Below are 19830 nucleotides of genomic sequence, written 5' to 3'. Positions count from 1 at the left end.
TTGTGAAGAAGTTTCAGCATATAGAATGCGGTGGAGGGCCTGGCCCAGTGCCTGGGACCAGCTGGTTCTATTTCCTGGTCTGTCCCTTTGCTCCTCAGGCCTCCTTGCAGGCCCAGTTAGCAGAGGCTGCCTCATGATTCTGAAATGGAGGTGCCTGTTATAGATGGAGAAACTGAGGCCCAGAGAGAGGGAAGTGGCTTGCAGGAGGCAGTTGTCAACTGAACTTGGCCTTTTTGGAAACCTGTTAGATAAATCTGGTGGTCGAATGTTCTGCTGGGAGGAGGGAGAGGAGCCATACAGCCTAACCCAGATTTAGGAATCCCCCGTGTGGGACAGGGCGGGGTGCCTTTTCTGTGCACTTGGGCCTCTTAGGCTGGGAGCTGCTTATCTGAGGAATTCAGAGAAGGGCTGCCCTTTGCTTTGGGGGTGGGGGCTGTCCTCATTGCCTGGGAAGCCTGTGATCCTGCGGCCACCCACAGAGCAGCCCAAGGTTTCTGGGAAATGGCTGTACTCAGAGCTAGGACCTGGGGTCGGCTGCTTACTGGCTGGGTGACCTAGGGCAAGTTACCTAACCTCTCTGATTCCAAGAACCAGCTATTGGTACTGTACACTCTGTTTTACTAGCAGCTCTCACTTAACCCCTTGACCATGCCGTGGAGTGGAGTGGAGGTTGGGGGAGGCCTGTAAAATTATTATCCCCATTTTATAGAGGTGGATACTGAGGCTCAGAGGGAGTGATTTGCCTGAGTTAATACGGCGGAGCAGGGATTTAAATTCAGGATGTGCTTTTAACCACTACCCTGTTCTGCTTTGAGCCTTAGCTTCTTCTGTGAAGTGGGAGAAATCACACCCACCCTAGAGTTGTGAAGGGGAGTGGATAATGTATATACCATGCCTGGCCCAGGCAAATTGTTGCAGCAGCTGTGGTTACTATAGCAGAGGAGCCCAGGCCCCAGCCCCTCCTAGGTCTTGGTGGGGCCAGCTGGAGTCAGCAGGGGGCCTACATGTGCGCTCAGGGTTGGGGGGCGGGATCTTGGATCCTACTGAGGAATTGGTATTCAACCGTAACTTGGCGTCCCAGGCCCTGGGGCCACTGTCACCCCGCCTGTTAGGCTTTCCATTGCCCTAAACCTGCTCCCTCATCTGGGAAAGTCTGGAAAGTTCCAGGTCTTAGCCCACAGCATCTGGATTTCACCTCTCTCTCCCCTTCTTCCCTCTTGGCAAGGGGTAATGGATTCCCTGAACCCTGCTGAGCCTAAACAGCCTTTCTCAACCCTTATCATGGATAAAACCTGAGTGAGATGAGGAGGGAAGATCTGAGGAGATGGGGGTTTCTGGGTTTCCACCCCCTCCATTCCTATCCCCCACACCCTGATCTGCAGCCTGGGAGCCCCTCTTCACAGCCCACCCCTCCAGAGAGCCAAGGCCCTATTGTTTTGGAGTTGGGGTGGGGTCAGGGGTGATAAGACCTGCTTAGATGCTGGGCCCAGATCCAGTAGCATACTGCCCCTACCTCCGGAGACCCCTAACATGACCCAGAGAGTGGTGGCGGTGGCAGCATGGGTGGTGTCTGAGCAAAGCAGGCTGAGGCTTGGCTTCTGCAGCACCCACCCTCCTTGCTGGATTGTTTCCCTGTGTTGGGTGCCATGGCAACAGCTGGGTACACAGCTCCAGCCTGACCCAATTTGAGCAGGTAGAACAGGTGGTACGTTGCACTGCTCCCCAGCCTCATCTTTCTGAGGCCTCCTTATGGAACCATAATCCTCACAGCCACCGTGTCTGAGGGCTTGTGCTATGTGCAGGTGTCATGCTGAGTGTTTTGCAAATGTACGTCTGCAAATGTGTGACGGGGAGTAGATAATGTATATACTGTGGCCCAGGCAGATTGCTCTCTGCTATCCAGAGAGGCACCAGGTCTGGGGAGGTCACCTGACTGGGAGTGGAATTGGGAAAATAACTGTTTTATCATCAGAGTTTAAACTGCCTTTAATTGTGCACTGCTGGATGCCAGGGATCTGCCGAATGCCTTAAATGTGTGATCAGTTGAGTCTTTGAACCACCCTGTGAGGTGATGAGGAAACTGGGGTCAAGAGAACTAAAGTGATGGACCCATGTCACTCAGCTGGGGAATGCAGAGTTGTGATTTAAATTTAGGCAGGTCTTGCTCCTTGGTTGTCAGGGGGCTGGAATCAGCAGCTACAGCCCCAGATAATGTCCCTGGACCTTTGAGGGAGTTTCCTTTTAGTGGGTTCGGTGGTACAACAAAGTCCAGATTTGGATCATTTCAGGGCACTGGTCTAGATCCTGTGAGATCTGAGGAAAAGGGGCTTCAGGGCCATAGGAGGGGATGGGGCTGAAGTCATTGCTGTGGACTTGGGGCCAGGCACAGGCTGGCACTGGGGCACAATGGGCTTTTGCCAAGTCCCTGCCCACAGACCTTCCAAGCAGATGGCATCTGCGATGCTTTCCTAGGGGTCCCGGGAGTGATGCAGAGGTCCCAGCCAAGTCTGGTGAGTTGGGAAGCAGGGGGCTGGGCTGTGGTCTCCCCAGGGCAGGCTGGGCGCAGACTTCCAGCCTTGAGCCAATCTGTCTTTCAGGCAGGAGGAATCCCAAACATCCTGAGAGGTCTCTGTGCCCAGCTGGCACTGGTCCTGTGGCCTGCCTCATGCACGTGGCTAGTGGTGGGAGGGAGCGGGCGGGAGGCATTGATTTACCTTACAGCAAGTCCTCTCTGGAGGAGACAGGCAGAGCATGCCTCCTTGACCAGTAGATGGGGAAACTGAAGCTGCAGGCACTTGTTTAGGGTCACTTCATAGGAGGAGCTAATGGCATAGCTGGGTGGACTTTGGTTGGCCCTGACCTCTGTCCACTGTCCTTCAGTACCCCTCTTTGCATGAAGGGGCAGACTGGGCCAGAAAGAGAAGGGGACCCCTCCAGGGGCTCTTCCTGCTCTGGACTTGGGTGCCAGGCTATCCAAGAAGCAGACTGTATGACGTGGGGAGGCTCCAACCCCATCCTTTCTTCTTTGGCATCTTTGACTCCTCAGTTGTTTCTTTAGTGAGATTTTTATTTAGGCAACCTGTTGAAAGAAGGCACATCTGCTCACAGTGCGGGTACTGCCTTACCTCTGTGGGCCTGGCCTTGAGCCTGCTGGGATGGGAGGCCTCCGAGGGACGTTTGGGATTTGGGGGGCATGAAGAAGGCCTTGGACAGATCAGCTCTGCAGCTGGAGGCCCTGTGCCCAGGCCCGGGAAGGCCAGGTCTTTGCACACTCACCACAGGCTTGGCTAGTCCTCTGCTTCCCCGAGGCCCTAGCCCTCCCTCCTTGGAAAAAATCTGCAGACGCCACTTGAATCTGCTACCCTTCGGGGCCTGCTCTCACGCACATCTTAATGTGGGGGGAGAGCTGGTGTGGAGATGGACTCACGGTTCTGTCTCTTGGGCCCAAGGAGGCCAGGGATGTGGAGGTGCAGTGGGACCTGAGGCAGCAGGGCACCCACTTCCCTTCATAGAGCAGGAGCCCTGGAGACCGAGAGCCAAAGAGGGAGGAGGAGGCTAGCAGGCACATGGCCCTGTTCCACATTTACCGAGCACCCTGCTTGTGCTGGGCTTTCAGAGGTGACTGGGACCAGACAGCCTTTCTCCCATGGAGCTCCCCATGCCGGGGACAGTGTTCCTGAGGGCATCACGGAGACATCAGAGCCAGGCAGATCTGGGACGGGTCCTCCCCAGGGCCGACTGAGGAGGCATTTCCATCCAGTCGTCTGTCCATTTGTTTGACAGATTTCAGTTGGGCACCTGCCCCAGGCTGGACGGTCCTTGCCCTCATGGAGCGCATGCTCTTATGACGGGGCACATCTCTGTGATGCGGAGGGCTTCACCAAGGAGGTGACCCTTCACAGGAGACTTGAGGGGTGAAGGGGATTGGACTGGAGAGAGGTCGGGAGCCTTTTTGGTATAGCCCCCTGACTGGAAGGCACTTGGTCGGTGGTCTAGGCAAGGGGCTGGTGTGGTTGGGGTGTGGAGAGGAGGAGCAAGGGGCTGGAGTACATGAATATGGAGATGGCTGGGCTGGACCCTTCCTGGCTTTGGGGGTTCAGCCAAGGGGTGGGGGAGCAGTGCACCTGGTTTGCCAATTAGGATGATGGCTTTTGGCTGCTGGGTGGAGAAGACTCAAGGGGGCCTGGCCTGACTAGTAGTCTAGCCTGGCACCACACCTTGCACTCAGTAGGTGCTGGAAGATGGAAGTTCAGAGAGCGCACAGTGGCCAGATGTGGCTGGAGTTTTGTTGCCCTATACAGTGCTCTAAGAGTTTTTGACAGCATAAAAATCCAGACTTTGGGTTTCTTTTAAATCAGAAGATCTGGATCTGGCAAGAGTGCCACTTGGCAGCATTTGGCCTGAGAGGTTTTGCAGCTGCCTCCTCCATGGGCTGCCTGCTCTGGGCTTCTCCTGACTCCACTGCGTGCCCGTGGATCCCTGACTGCAGCCTGCTTCCCTTGTTTACTTGAGCCAGCTTGGTCCCTGGAGCTCCTTCTGTGCGCAGGCTGGGGCCTGAGGAGGTGGGCGCTTGTGGAGAAGTGTCTTGCTGGCAGACTGGCTGTGGCACCAGGCCAGCTGCGGGCTCCCTCGGGGTCACACTCTGCTGTTGGTGCCCTTGGTGAGGCCTGAAGCTGCCCAGCTTGTGCCTGGTCTTGGTATCTGCTCCTTTGACTTGGCCTTTGCTGCCAGCTGGCCACACTATTGGCAGGTGCCACCCTGGCAACTCCTGCCTCCTGCCTGCCAGCCCGGCAGTGGCAGAGCCCTGACCCGAGGTGATCTGGCACTGTGGAGCCAGGGCTGTTCCCCGAGGCCTGTGCCTCACTCTGAGCTCTGTCCTGGGAGCCACTCTGGCCAAGGGTTCTTTGCAGTAACCACACTGTGTGTCTGAGGGACCTGAGTGCCTTTGAACTCTGCTTGTTCAATACCTGGAAGTTCTGACTGGGGTTCAGAAGCTCTGCCTGGACCTTGTGACAGTTGCCAGCGTGTCTGCTCACAGGCCTCAGGAGCCTGGGGACTCGGTGTGTGGATTCTGGTGACCGCCATGTGGTGACCCCACAGTCACTCGCCTGCTGCGGAGATGAGCAGTGTACTCGTGGCAACCAGTATAGATTTATCCTCATCAGACAGCCACAGAAATGTTTGAGCAGGGGAGAGACATCAGATTTGCTTAGAAGGAGACCTGGAACTAGTGTGGGGTGAGAGCGAGGAGTGTCTCTCTTCATTCTTTACCTTGCCTGCTACATTTTGGGTTCTGGGGATACCAGGCCTGCTCTCAGAGCCCCAGATATGCTCCATGACCTGAGGTCTGTCACCCCTGGACCTTCTGGCTCTCCTTGAGGTCACACTGTGCCATTCATTGGTGGCCTTGGTGAGGCCTGAAGCTGCTTAGCCTGTGCCCGGCCTTGATGTCTGCTTAGGCCTGTTGTTGCAAACCCTTGGTCTCTGAGCCTCTTTTTGGTGCCCTGGGCTTAGAACAGCTCTCAGATGCGGGCCTGGAACCACCCGCCCCCACGCTGCCCAGATGTCGACTGGGAAGGGCCAGCCCGCAGTTGGGAGGAAGAAGCTCCAGTGGAGGACCTGCTGCCTGTTTGGTCAGGCTGGTGCCTTGCCCCTCACAGGAGGACATTTTTGTCCTTCTCTGCCTCTTGTTGCCCGTATAACCTTGGGCAAGGTACTTAGACCCTAAGCCTCAGCAGCCCCCCCACCAAGCGGGGCTGCTGGTGCCTGCCTCGCAGTGTTTTGGAGGACACAGTGAGGTAATGCCTGTCAGACATCCAGCTAGGCTCCGGGCACGTGGTACAGGCCTTGTACACGCTGTCGTCCATCCTCCCGTCCCCGGCTGAGTCAGGGCAGTGGGCTGGATGGCGCACCTCGGTTGCCCCTCCGTGGCAGCTGGAACTTCCCTGTGGGCCAGAACTGACTGGGGTGCCATCTCTGTCTCATGATCCTAGGGGTGCTGTGGGAAGAGGGTACTGCTGGAGGGGTGGGAGCAGGTGAGGAGCACACCTAGTGGCTGAGGAGCTGGACCTCACACTGGAGCTCAGGGTCCCCAGTGGGGTCTGTTTACTTCCTTGCCCCTATTGTCTTAAACCTGCCTGGTCTTGGGTGCTTGGCTCTGAGCCAGTGAGAGCTGGAGTGCTCCCCTGGGTGTGGGGGGCTTCTGCCTGTGGGAAAGGGCCTCTGCACAGCCTGCTCTGGGACCCACACTGGGAGGCAGAAGACAGCTCCCCACATGAGGTGGAGGGCAGACTGTTGGGGGATGAGAGCGAAGGGGAGAAAGCCAGAGGCCCTTGGTGGATGTGAGGCCCGGCTCCTGCCCCAGATTGTGGGCAGGAGCGGCCTCTGTTGCATTTAAGTCCTCGGGCTTCCTGCCATGGGTTGGCACTGGCGCAGGGCTGGGACTTTTCCCCCTTGGCCTTGAACCAGTGTGGGCGCTGATAGTGCTGGACCGTGTGCTGGCCGCCACCAGCTGCTTGGGCCCTGCCCCTCCCCACCATGGTGCTGGAGGTATCAGCGTGTGTCAGGAGCAGCCCTTGCCTGCATACTGGGCAGCTGGGCACTGCCATGGGCTCAGAGGCTGTGATTAAGAGGCAACTGAGGGCATTGATGGGGTGTATTGGGTGGACCCTCTGTAAGGAGTAGGGTTGCTCCTTGGGGGATGGGGAGGAGGCAGAGGCTGGTCCCTGCCCTGGGCTCTGCAGTGGGACCTTGGCAGCTACTCACTGTCTCTGTGACTATGGCCAATAGCCTTGTCCTTGTAGCTTCCTCCCCTATCAAATGGGGTGAGGGTGCTCATGTGGGGGTGGGAGGGCTACCGAGATCAGGGCTACCCGCTCAGCACAGGACCATGCACCTGGAAGCTGAAACCACACTAAACCTACTGAGTGGAGGAGGCACACAGTCCAGTGCTGAGGTGGGTGCTGGGGAAGGCAGAAGTCTGGGTCCTTTTCACATGCAAGGCGCCCTCACTTCCCACCACTTCCTCTCTGAGAGCAGACAGACTGCAGACATGTGGGGGCAGCACACCTGCGACTTCCCCATCCCCCAGATCCTCAGGGACAATTTTCTGAGCACCTTGTGTGTGTGTGGCCCCATGCTGCTTCCTGGGGATACAGCCCTGCCCCCCGTAGTGCCCCTCTCCAGGAAGCCATGCTGGATTTGGCCCTAGGGGTGAGTAGGTTAGCAGGTGGTGGGAGAAGAGCAACCAGGGCAAGAGTGCTGGGCAGGGAAGAGCCAGTGGCCTCGGGCTTGGAGTTGGGGGAGGCCATGGGGAGGGGCTTGGACTTACCTGGGCAGGGATCCACAGGAGGATGTGAATCAGAATCAGAACCACCAAGGGCAGCCATGGAATTGACCACTTGGGACTCCAGGTTGCAGAAGGGGAGGTGGCTGTCAGCTGAGAGGAGTGGTTTCCCACCTCTGTCATCATGGAAAGATTAAAAACAAAACTCGAGCCTACTACGCAACAGCCATTGCTATTCACAACAAGGACAGTGTCAAAAACAATGTTGAGGGAAGGAAGCCAGACACAAGAGCATGCTGTGTGATGCCATCTACATAAAGTTCAAAAGCATTTTGATTAAAAAAAAACCCATCCTGATGCAAATCAGGATGATGTTATCTTTGTTGGGGTGGCGGTCATGTCTGGAGGGGACTTCCGGGACCTGTTAAGTCCTGCTTTGAGGGGGCTGGTTTCACAGGATGTTCTGAGAGTCTGCCAGCTGTGCGCTGATGTGTACATGTGTCTCTGAGAAGCGGCCTTGAGATGCCCCACACTTTTGGTGGTGCTGGGCACTGGAAGCCTGGAGGAGGTGCTCAGGTCTTTACAGGGTCTTTTTGGCAGGGCAGCCCGAACCATCCCGACCTGATAAGCATCGCTGTTCATGAGCCATAGCTCATCTTGGCAACTGCCAACAGTCTTCTGGCTGGGGATTTTCCTTCTGCTTCTTTCAAACCCAGCAGGGGTGCTGGGTGTGGGGCTTCGCAGTTTAGAGGGAGGGCAGGCAGGCTCCCGAGGCTGCCAGACCACAGGATCTCTCTGAGCCTTGCTTTCCTCTTCTGTGAAATGGGTTGATGAGCTCCTTTTTGGTGCTTGGATTAAGTGGGTTAGCCCCCTGCACAGAATAAGCACTCAGGAAAGGCTGGCAGTAGTTGGTGTTAATCCAGGGCAATTATTGGAGGGGATCCACGGGTGGAGCAGGAAGGAAAGGTCCACATTCCTCCCTCTCTTCCCTTGTTTTTCCTCTCTCTTCCTGTGGTTCACCCATTTAGCAAACATTTGTGATTAGAGCCAGGCTGCTGCCCTGGCCCTGTGCAAGGACCAAGACAGCCATGTTCCCTGACCTGGGGTCCATGAACTGGAAGGAGACCATTAGATACATCAGCTCACTGAGAAGTGCTGAGCACAGCAGGAGAGGAGGCACTGGGCTCTCCTGCCTGCTCTGGCCCTGACCACTCCCTTTGGGGATGGTCCTTTGAGTACTCACCTTGAATGCAAGAGAAGGCCTGACCCAGTCCTCCAGCACCTCCTGAAAGTTTCCTGTCGGCTAAAGAGGGATCACATGGACCTGGATGAGAACGGCCATTCCCATTTTGGATGCAGGCTGATCGAGGCCCAGGCTTGTTACAGATGTATCTCCAGTGTCCCACTCAGGCCTGGCTTGTAGTAAGTGCTCAGTTAATGTGTGTGGAGTAAGTAGATGACAGGGGCAGCAATTGGCCTAGAGTCAGTCCATGAGTGTTCAGGAGAATCAGGTGTCTGGGGAGGAGGTAGAGATTGGTGAGTCAGGGCTTCCTGGTCCCACCTGACCCTGAGCCCTTTGTCCTATGTTTGGAATCTCAGAGAGCTCCTGAAGATGGCTGGAAAAACAGGTCTGAGTGTGTGCTGGTTTTGTGAGAGGATATGACTATGGCTGAGTGGCCCCTGATTATTCACTGGTCACCTCAGAAGTCCAGGTAGCCATGGGGAATGCTGTGTGGAGCAGTGGGAACACCTGGGGGCAGATCCAGAGATGGTGATGACCTCTGACCCCTGGATGATGGCAGGGAGCCAGAAGACATGACCTGACCACAGCTGGGAGACCTCTTTACTGGAGGTGGAAATATCAGCACAAGAAGGTCAGTGGTAGCTCTTGTTGGGAGCAGGGCTATGAAGGTCACTCATTCAGTCATCAGAGACTTACTGAGCACCTCCCATGTGCCAGGTGCCAGCCATCCTTAGGACTCGGCAAGCAACAGTGAAGGAAATAAAGGTCCTACCTCTAGGTCCTCTGTGCTTTGCAACATAGAAGCCTCCTTCTGTTTCCACTATACCTAAGACCCAGGCCCGGAAGAGGAAGTAACTTGCCTGCAGTAGTTGTGGGGAGGGTGCTTTCAGGAAAGGCTATGGGCTTGGGTAGGGGCTCAGAGGACAGGGACATCCCTATGACTCACTTGAGTCCAGCCATTCGAGGAACCGGGCTCTGGGGATGGGGATCCCTCCCTTCTGTTTCTTCCCTTCCTTGAGTGATTCAAACACCACCCAGGCGTGAGTCAGCCAGGAGCAGCCTGAGCATGCCTGGGCCACCTGCCAGTCTACCTCCCAGGACGTCCCTGCCAGGTTCAAGTTCTGGGGAAATGTTCCGACCCATGGTCCTGGGTGTGGAAGCAGGGCCTCCATCAGGGGCCTTGCTTGCGTGGCTTTCTGCTGTACCATCTGTCTCAGAATTAATTCTAATAGTAGTGGCCGTGTCCCCCGTTTACCGTGAGTGCCTTCTGGGTATGTGCCAGGCCCTGTTCTCTCATTAAACCTCTTAGCAACCCCGTGAGCCAGGGCAGGGCAGTGACTAAGGCTCAGAGAGGACAAATGTCCAGTGGGTGGCAGATCCTGGCCTTGAACCCCAGCCTGTCTGCCTCTAGCACCCTTGACTTGTGAGTGGTCCTGCTGGGCATGTCAGAGGCTCAGGAGAGGAAACTTCCTGAGCAGAGCCAACCCTGAAGCTCTACGGGTCCTGAGGGTAGTGAAAGTTGCTATTATAGGCCAACTGTATCTTCCTGCTTTGAATTTCTAGGGCCTCCAGCCTGGCCTAGCTCTGGTATGGGGGGCCTAGTTTGAGGTTCTGAGGTCAGACAGCTGTGGGTTTGGATCACGGCCCTCTCCTGGCCAGACCTGGGGTAGGTGGCTTCTGTGCTCTGAATCTCAGTTTCCCTGCCTGTGACTTGAAGATGATGGTACCTACCTCCCAGGCTTGGGGTGTGGATTCTGGGAGGTCAGGCAGGGGGAGCTCTCAGTTTGGCGCCCAATAAGTAGGAAATGCTCAGGAGGCAGGAAGCTGATATATGAACTTTTATAGGAACATTTTCTCGCTTCTGCCTTTGACCTTGGATAGACCAGTTTTGGTCCCCAATACTAGCAGATCTTGAAGGGTTTGGCCCAGTGCCATGCCCCACTGACCGTGTACTCTTTTCTGATGACCACCCCTTCTTTAGGGTAAGACTGATCTCAAGGCTGCCTCTTCCCTGGTGTTGACACTTGTGGTGAAGGATCAGCCTATAAAGTGCAGGGACATTGACTGATGCTGCCATCCCCTGAGAACAGCTTTTCTATCTTGGTGAATTTTCCCAGCGATCCTGCAGGACAGGGGGTGGGAGTGGGCTCCTGAGATAGGGCTTGAGCTTACAGGTTACCCTTTATCTCTTGAGAGACCTGTGGACTCCCTGAGTGTCAGTTTGCTCATCTGTGAAGTGGGTAGTGGTCGTGCCTGCAGACGGTTCCTGCTCGAGCAGCACCTGGCACACAGGAGGGTGCCTGGGAAACAGGAGCCAGACTGGACCACACTGGTTGGTGGGGACACCTTCACCCAGGTGCACGGGGTTGGACCAGCACTTGGTCAAAGCAAGCAGTTTACTTTGGAGCCCTTCAACAGCCTGCTCTTTTGGGCTATAAAAGCAAGAGGGCCTGTTGCATCAATTGGGAATAGCATCCCTGCGCATTCACCTGGGTGGTGGAGGCAGGATTTGAACCCAGATGCACCTGACTCCAGAATCCTTACCCCTGACCCTGATGACTCTCTTCCCCACCAAGCCTGAGTGGCTTGACTTCTAGGAACTTCTTGCTGCCTCATCGGGTCACAGGAGGAAGGGCTGGCTGTGTCAGAACTGCAACAAGCTGCTTCCCCTGTGAGCGGCCCTGAATTCCTGGCAGAAGCCAGATGCTGCTGGGCTGCCACATTGGCCACGTCGCCGGAATGGAGGCTCTGCAGCCCCTGGACGGCCGCCTTGCCTGGGCCCCGGGAGGCGCCTCCCCAGGCGGCTGTACTGTCTTCTCTTCAGGGAAGCACAGGCAGATGTTGTCGATTTAAATTGTTTCCTTATTAGACTCTCGCCTCTCCCAGCCTGGGCTGGGTTTCATAAGCCGAGAACCTTGATTGCATCACTGTGGCTGCTCGCTCCTCCAGGAACCCGGCCAAGGACAAGGAGATCATGGAGTTGGCTTGGCTGAGGAGGTGCAGGCTGGACCTGGTGGCAGCCCCTGGGGGGGGTCAGTGGGGAGGGATTCATGCGCTGGAGCCTTGCACTGGTTATCTTATCATGGGGGCTAACGGGGAGGAATCTGGGGACCAGCCCTCTCAGGGCCCAGGAGCACAGTGGGGCTGGGATGTCCTTGGGGTCCTACACAGTTCTCATGGGTATGCCCTCTCTTACCTGGGTGCCCAGCTCTTGCCTCAGAATCACCTGGGAGCTTGTTTAAACAGTCCAGTCCAAGGCCTGCAGCACTGGTTCTCAACTGGCTGTGACTTTGCCCCCTGGGGGGACAGTTGGCAATGTCTAGAGACATTTTTGGTTGTCACAGCTAGAGCTGTACTATTGTCGGGATACTGCTAATCATCCTGTAAAGCACAGGACACCCCCCACCCCCGAAAACAAAACAAAACGAAACAGATATTGGCTTAAAATGTCAGTAGTGCCGAGGTTGAGAAACCCTGGCATAACAGAGTCTGAGGTTCTGGAAGGGCCTGGGAATCTTCGCTTGTGACAAGCCAAGGATTTTTCAACGTTGGCTTGAGTCCGAGAAGCTCTAGCCTCCCGGGCTTCGCCACCCCCACCCCTAGATGACCACAGTTGAGCTGCGCCCTGCCAGGCCATGCTCTGTGCCAGGCACACAGTGGTGACGAGACAGATGTGTAGACGAGTGCTTGCAGTCAGGCGGCTGGGGGAAGGTGAAGTACTGAGGGTGGGTGTGGGGTCAGGCTGGAGCCCTTCCATGGGCTGCCCCACTGATGCCCTGGGCTCCCTTCTCTAGACTTCCTTCCCTGAGACCACTGCTGGCTGTGCTGTGCCTTTACTCTGACTCCAGGGCCCTGTTTGGTCCCTGTTTGGTCTCTGGGGACAGTGTGGGTGTGGCAGCCTGGGGGCTGTGAGCAACCTGTGGCTGGGAGCCATGGCACTGACTCATTGTCACCTGCATGATGGATACCTGGGGGTGCAAGGCTCTAGGATCTTGTATTTCCTAGGCAGTGATGCTGGTCTGGTCCAGATGCTGGGGACATGGCAGAGAGCCAACCTCAGGGAACCATGGTACACAGACTCTGGGGTAGGCTCTTGCTGGGAATCTCAGATTTCTCCATCTGAGGCTGAGGATGGTGGCTCACGTCAACCTGGTCTGCCACCCTTCACAGCGTTTGAGGAGTCTTTAATTGCTGGGGGCCTAGGAAGAAGCCTTTCCCTCCTCCCAGATGTCCACTTGCTCTCCTGCTTTTGAGAGAAACTGAGATGGGGAAGAGGTGGTGTGGCCTTGGGTCAGCATCCCACCCTGTTGTTCTGTCCAACTCTGCTTGGGCTTGTACTGCCCCTCTCTGGACCTCGTCTCTTCCTCTGTAAAATGGGAATGATAATGGTACATAGTCAAATTGTGATAGAATTCAGTTGGTTATGTATATAAAATGTGTGTTCTATAGAATGAGCTCAATGAACAGGACCTGGTTTTACTGTTGATTAATTAAAGATGAACCTGGGGGGCAGGAGGGTGTTTTAGAGTGAGACCAGCTCTGTGTAGCTCTGTCTTGGGCTCTAGAAAGACAGTGGTGGCAGACAGATACGATGCGCTTCCAATCTATGTGGGGCCTGGATGGTGGCTGGCTGTCTTCCTTGGTCCCTGACACATGGTGGGGCAGATGCTAGGAAGACATGGCCACCCACACACCGTGCTGGCAGGATTCTTTGCATTGCCCCTCTGGGTGAGCAGTGGAGAAAGGAGCTGGACACAGCACTACAGGGTCACCTTGACAACACCATGCAGTGGGCAGTATCACCCTTTTACAGATGAAGTCCAGGCTCCCTGTAATGGGCCTCTGCGTCACATGTGCAGCCTTACCCTCACCTGCCTGATCCCGCCCCCACCCCCAGCCTTCTCTCGCCTCCTCCTAAGAGCCACCTCCTTCCTTCTGGGTCTTCTTGGGCTGTTCCCACTGCCTGAGCCATCTCCCAGGTCTTCACCCAGCTGACCACAGCCCTGAGGTCGCAGCTCTGGCATCACTGTCCCAGGCCAAGTCAGGCCCCCCATCTGTTCAGCACTCTCATAGCCCCTTCCCTTTCCTTGTCAGTCACTTGTGTTATGTCTGTCTCCCTACTCAGCGGGGGACTCCTGGAGGAGGTCTGCTCCCTTGTGTCCCCACATCCACGTGGGCCTGGCATCGAGCCGGCGCCTACAGTAAGCCTTTGTGGGTGTATAATAGAGGCTGTGGTCGGGATTTGGGGCCAGGGGAGCTCCGAGGGAGCTCTGCTGCCCTGAGGACACCAGCCTGATAGGGTGCTCTGCTCTATTTCAGGACAACCCAGAAATAGCTGAATTCTGCCACTGTGATGGCCACCAAGTGGGCTGCGGTGGGTGGAGAGGGCTCACCCTGCCTCTCAGGGATTTGGATGTCTAATTGTATATTTTAAAGCTAAAAACGAAACTCCTCTGAAAACTCCTTCTCTGTAATTACCTGTCCCTGGCAGCATGGAGCTGGGGACTCATGCCCTGAAACCCTGGGCTAGGGAGGCTCGGGGCCATTTCATCTCTTACCAAAGGGGCGCCCGATCCTGCTGGAGGGCGAGGGTGAGCTCAGGCCTTGAATCAGGTAGGTGGATGTTCAGGTCCCTTTTGCTTTTGACCAGCCCTTCTAACCTCACACCCTTTTCTCACTTTTCAATTTAAATTTCAATTACAGAAACAGTTCTTGGATAGACACGAAGACAGTGGCCCTGCGGTCCCTCACCCTACCTTAGCCAGGCCTGCTCTGAGCTCCCTCCTTCCTGTGGCCACTGTCTCCTCCTGCCACTGAGCAGGTGGAACAAGCCGCTCGGTTTGGGAGCCCAGAGTCCAGGTTCTGGATGGTGTCTTTTCTGGGCTTGTTTCTGTCATCTTTACATTTTGGTTCTCAGCCTGTCCTGAGCCACATCAGGAGAGCAGGGGGTGGGGATTGCACAGTCCTGTGTTTTTTTTTTTTTAAATGAGTATCATGTTTTTGATTTTTCGTCATAGTTTTTCATTTGTTGTAGTTTTCACACTCTCCCTCTGTCTGAGACAGGTGGCTCACTGCACCTCGCATCACTGGGGAATGAATGTATGCAGAGACCCATGGCGCCCAGGCAGGTTCTGTCCCTCCTCCCAGGGCCACAGTCCCTCACAGTGGGTGTCAGGTGATGCTCAGCTTTTAGGATCCTAGTCACCCTTCAGGGCTCTTGGCAGCACTGCACTGGGCCTCTGCTCTTCCTGGGAGTCGTTCCCCAAATGGCCTTCTGGCCTCTGTCCTCCTTGTGCTTTCTTAAACATGTCAGGGACATTCCCACCTCAGGGCCTTTGCAATGACTGTTCCTCATGTCTGGAATGCTGTTCCCCCAGGTATCTGCGTGGGTCACTCACCTCGTTCAGCTCTTTGCTCAAATGTCGCCTTCTCATCAACACCTTGCCTGGCTGTCTTTCCCTCTGGCTTCCCTGACCTAGGCACTGCCTGCCTCCTTCCTTGGTTCCTCTTCCCTCCAGAGCACTTAACCACCATCTGCTGTGTTTTTGTCTCATTTTGTCTGTCTCCTACTGCCAGACTATAAGCCCCTTGAAGGCAGGAATTTCTATCTGTTTTGTTTACTATATTTGTTTACTGCCTTCAGCAGTCGCTGGCACCTAGCTTAATAAGAGGTTTTTGAGTGAATCTAGTCCCTGAGACTTCCTCAAGCCTGGCCTGGCCAGCTTCCACGCAGGGGCTCATGGCCACCTGCTTGGCATCTTAATTTTTGCCTTTTTAAAAAATGAACAGCCCCCATCCCTGCCCCCGAGCCTGTGTTCATCTCCCTGCCGTTATCCCTGCCCGGTGCCTGGGGCCCCGTACCACCTGACCGAGGGTACCCAGTTCCCTCTCTCCAGAGCAGCCCTGGAGGCAGCTGCAGGGTTAAGTCCTGACTGGGCCGATTCTGGCTATGTGGTGTGGAATCTGGTCCCAGATAGACCTGGAGTCAAGACCATGCTCTGCTCCTCATCGCTCTGTGACTGTGGGTAAGTTTCTGTTCTTTGTGAGCCTCATTTTCCTCATATGTCAAGTGGACCATGATAACACCCCACTTTCGATGTTGAAGAGTTCCAGGTGGCACACAGTGGGGCCTCAGGAAATGGCCACTGCTGAGGTGTTTGTTTTATCCCTGCTGTGACCTCCTGGGGTGGGCCAGGGCGCGGCTGTGAGCTTCTTCCCGTGGGAGTGGTGGCATTTAATAGTGTGTGTTTAGAGCCTTGTGGAAACATGAGGGAGGCCCAGCACTGATCCCGTGAGCCCTGCCCTGGCCCACCTTCCCGCAGGGGAGAGGAAGCTGCCTGTTACCTGAGCCTGGGAGGGCTCCACGTGGCTTTCTCTGGCCAGGCCCGCAGGAGCCATGAGCTGGCGACCTCAGGCTTCCTGACTAGCGTTCCCATGGCACACTCACAAAGGGGAAGGGAGAGGGCCCATAACTCGATATCAGCTTTTGTTCCCAGACACTAATCCTAATTCCTCTGGGTGTTTCTACACGCCCAGCACGGTGAACTTCCTTCTCAGCCTCCAGCAGCTGCTTCCAACTCTGGGACTGGCTCGAGCCAGTGGAGGGGTGTGTGGAGATCAGAGGGTCTGGGAACCCTAGATGCCCCCTAGCTTTCCCTGCTTTTAAGCTTGGTCCTCTGGCTGGTTGGGAAGTGTTTCTTCTCTTTTCACCCTTCCACCCACCTCCTCTGGGGCTGCTCTGAGCCTCTGTCTAAAGCCGGAATCCATAGTGGCAAGAATGAGCTGCTGTCAGAGGAAGATTCAAAGTTCTCACCATGGCCCTTGAGGTCTAGCCTGACCTAGTCCCTGCTCTCTTGCCAACCACATCACCCCTGCTCTCCTCCACAATCCCATTCAGTACTGGCTTTCATGCTGCTTCTCCATTTGCCAAGTGTTTCTACCTCAGGGCTTTTGCACTTGCTGTTCACGTATCAGGACAGCTCCTCCCCAAGTCTTTGCTCACCTCGTATCCTTACTTCATTGCAGCCCTTGCTCAGATGTCACTGCCAAAGGGCTTTCTCTAACCACCTGCCCAAAGTGGCAGCCCTTACCTTCTCATCTCCATCCAGTACTCCCTACCCACCTTCCTTGTTTTCTCTATTTTTCTCTCTTTATTTGAACCACCATTTTTATTTTGTTTTGGTAACAGTTTTATTGAGATGTAGTTCACACACTATGCAGTTCACCCATTTGAAGTGTACAGTTTGGTGGTTTTTAGTTTATTCATAGAATTGTGTGACCATCACCATAATCAATTTTAGAACGTTTTTATCACCCCAGAAAGAAGCTCCATACCCATTTGCAATCATTCCCATTTTTTCCCAACTCCCCCACCCCCTGGCACTCATAAGTCTTTCTCTTTCTTATGGACTTACCTGTTCTGGACATTACATAGAAATGGAATCATGCAATTTATAGTTCTTTATGACTGGCTTCTTTCACTTATGTATAGTGTTTTCTAGGTACTTAGTTTCTTTTGATTGCCCGAATACTATTCTATTATATGGATATACCACATTTTATGTATCCATTCACCAATTGATGCACATCTGGGTTGCTTTCACTTTTTGGCTATTATAAATAATGCTACTGTATACATTTGTGTACAAGTTTTTGTGTGGATATGTTTCATTTCTCTTGGGTATATACCTACTAGTAGAATTGCTGAGTCATATCATAACTCTCTGTTTAACCTTTTGAGGAACTGCCAGACTGTTTTCCAAAGCAGCCGCTCCACTTTACAGTGCTACCAGCAGTGCACAAGGGTTCCAATTTCTCCATATACTCATTAACACTTGTTATTATCTGTCTTGATTATAGCCATTCTAGTGGGTGGGAAGTGGTAACTCATTATAGTTTTGATCTGTGTTTCCCAGATATTTAATGTTGTTGAACATCTTCTTATGTATTATTAGCCATTTGTGTATCTTCTTTGAAGAAGTCTCTATTCAGATCATTTACCCATTTTAAAATTGGGTTATTTGTCTTTATTATTGAGTTGTAAATGCTCTTTGTATATTCTAGCTACAAGTCCCTTGCCATATATATGATTTGCAAATATTCTCCTTTGTTCTCTGGGTTGTCTTTCCACTTTTGATCATGTTCTTTGAATCACAATTTTTTTTTATTTTTATGAAGTTCAGTATATCTGTATTTTCTCTTGTTGCTTGTACTTTTGGTGTCATATCTAAGAAACTATTGTTGCCTAATCCCAGATCATGAAGAATGAAAAGTTACCCTTATGTTTTCTTCTAAGAATTTTATAGTTTTAGCTCTTAAACTTAAGGTCTTCAGTCCATTTTGAGTTAATTATATATGATGTAAGAAATGGGTATACTTCACTCTTTTGCATGTGAGTATCCATCTGTCCCAGGAACTTTTGTTAAAAAGGCCATTTTTTCCCCCGCTGGCACTCTTGTTGAAAATTAATTGACCATAATGTGAAGGCTTATTTCTGGACTCTCAACTTCATTCCATTGATCTATGTGTCTATCCTTGTGCTGGAACCACACTTTCTTGATTATTGTAGCTTTGTAGAAGTTTTGCAATCAAGATATGTGAATCCTTTCATTATGTTCTACTTTTTCTAGATTGTTTTAATTATTCTGGTCCCTTGAATTTCCAAGGTTTAGGATCAATGCATCAGTTTTCTGCAGAGAAGCCAACTGAGATTGTGTTGAATTTTTAGATCAATTTGGGAGTAGTATCATCTTAAGATTAAGTCTTTCAATCCACAACTATGGGATGTCTTTCCATTTATTTAGATTTTCTTGAATTTCTTTCACAATGTCTTATGGTTTCCTGGAATATATGTTTTATACTTTTTTTTGTTAAATTTATTCGTATATATTTTATTTTTTTTGATACTATTGTAAATGAAATTGTTTCCTTCATTGGGGATATTCGCTAGTATGTAGAAATAATTGATTTTTATATATTGATCTTGTATCCTGCAACCTGATGAACTTATGTATTCTAGTAGTTTTTTAGGTGCATTTTTAGGATTTTCTACATACAAGATCAAGTCATCTGCCAGTAATGATAGTTTTAGTTCTTCCTTTTCACTCCCAGCAAAATGTAAGCTAGTCACTGCTGTGGCCCTAGTGCATAGAATAGAGACTGGCGCACAATTATTTGAATGAATGAGGAGAGCTGGCATGGCTTGGTCAGATGATGCCCGAGCCCAGGGGTCCCACTCCTCTTGTGGCACCTGCTTCCTGAGGGTCCCTGCCCACGTCTACCGGCAGTTGGGAACGCTCCCTTCCTTCCCCTCATCTCTAGCCCTGACCTTTTGTGTTTGTCCCCTGCCTGCAGGGGTTGCTGGAGCTCCCCCTCTTAACAAGGTCAGAGCATTCTGGTGATTGGGTCCCTCTAGAGGCCCAGTGTCTTCATCCCATGAGATGTGTCTCACGGACCTCCCTAGGCCTGGCCCTTTGTGGGGCTCACCTTACTGAGTGCTCTCAGGTGCCCACCAGTCCGTGCGTGGTGTGCCCATTGTACCAATGAGGATGCAGAGGTTGGGCCCCAGCCCAAGCTGCACAGTGAGTGTGAGGCTCTGAGCCCAGGTCTGCCTGACCGAGGCCTGCTGTTCCTTGTCACAGCCCTGGCAGGATATGGGGAAACCTTGGTCACGTCCTCAAAGCCTTGTTGGGCCAGGAGGGAGCTCCTCATATACACGTGGCTTGGGGGCTTTCATCGGCTGAGAAACCAAGAGTATGTTCGTTTCTCACTCATGCTGTTCCCTCTGCTGGGAACTTCTCTCCCACTGGTACTCCCCACCCTTTATCGGATCTGAGCTTGAATGACACCTCCCTGTGGCCAGTCACCTCCCCTGACTCAGCCCTCCCCCTGCCCTCTCCTGGTGACACTGAGTCATCACTGGGTGACTGTCAAGTGTCAGCCTGTGAATCAAGTCCACTGCAGAGTCCAGCACCTGGCACATACTTGGCACCCAGAGACATGGTGGATGGTTTGGGTGCAGAGCAGGGCACTGCTGGCCCCCTAGCCTCAGTGGGTTCCGTCTGCCAGGCTTTCCTGGGCCCCTGACCCATGAACCGAGGTGATGGCGGAGTGCTCTGACTCTGCAGTCGAACAGTCCTGAGTTCAGATGCTGCTGTGTCCATCACTGGGGGCTGTGACCTTGGGCAGTCTCTGGGAGCCTCAGTGCCCTTGGCTGCAGAAGGGGCGGCATAACGTCTACCTTCCCAGGTTGCCGTGAGAAGCAAGAAAGCCCTTCAGGAGATGCTCAACCTGAGCTGATCCT

At 53.5% G+C, this 19830-nt stretch overlaps 1 protein-coding gene across 1 annotated transcript in view; it reads left to right on the top strand.

Moving 5' to 3' along the window:
* EEIG1 (estrogen-induced osteoclastogenesis regulator 1) overlaps window positions 1–19830 on the top strand; it is a 34858-nt gene that overhangs the window by 1812 nt on the left and 13216 nt on the right. The gene's annotated exons all lie outside the window — the stretch shown is intronic.

This window comes from Camelus bactrianus, chromosome 4 (genome assembly GCF_048773025.1).
Source record: "Camelus bactrianus isolate YW-2024 breed Bactrian camel chromosome 4, ASM4877302v1, whole genome shotgun sequence".
In the NCBI taxonomy this organism is placed as follows: domain Eukaryota; kingdom Metazoa; phylum Chordata; class Mammalia; order Artiodactyla; family Camelidae; genus Camelus; species Camelus bactrianus.
Note: the sequence above shows the minus strand (reverse complement) of the source record. Positions and strands in the feature narration are given on the sequence as shown.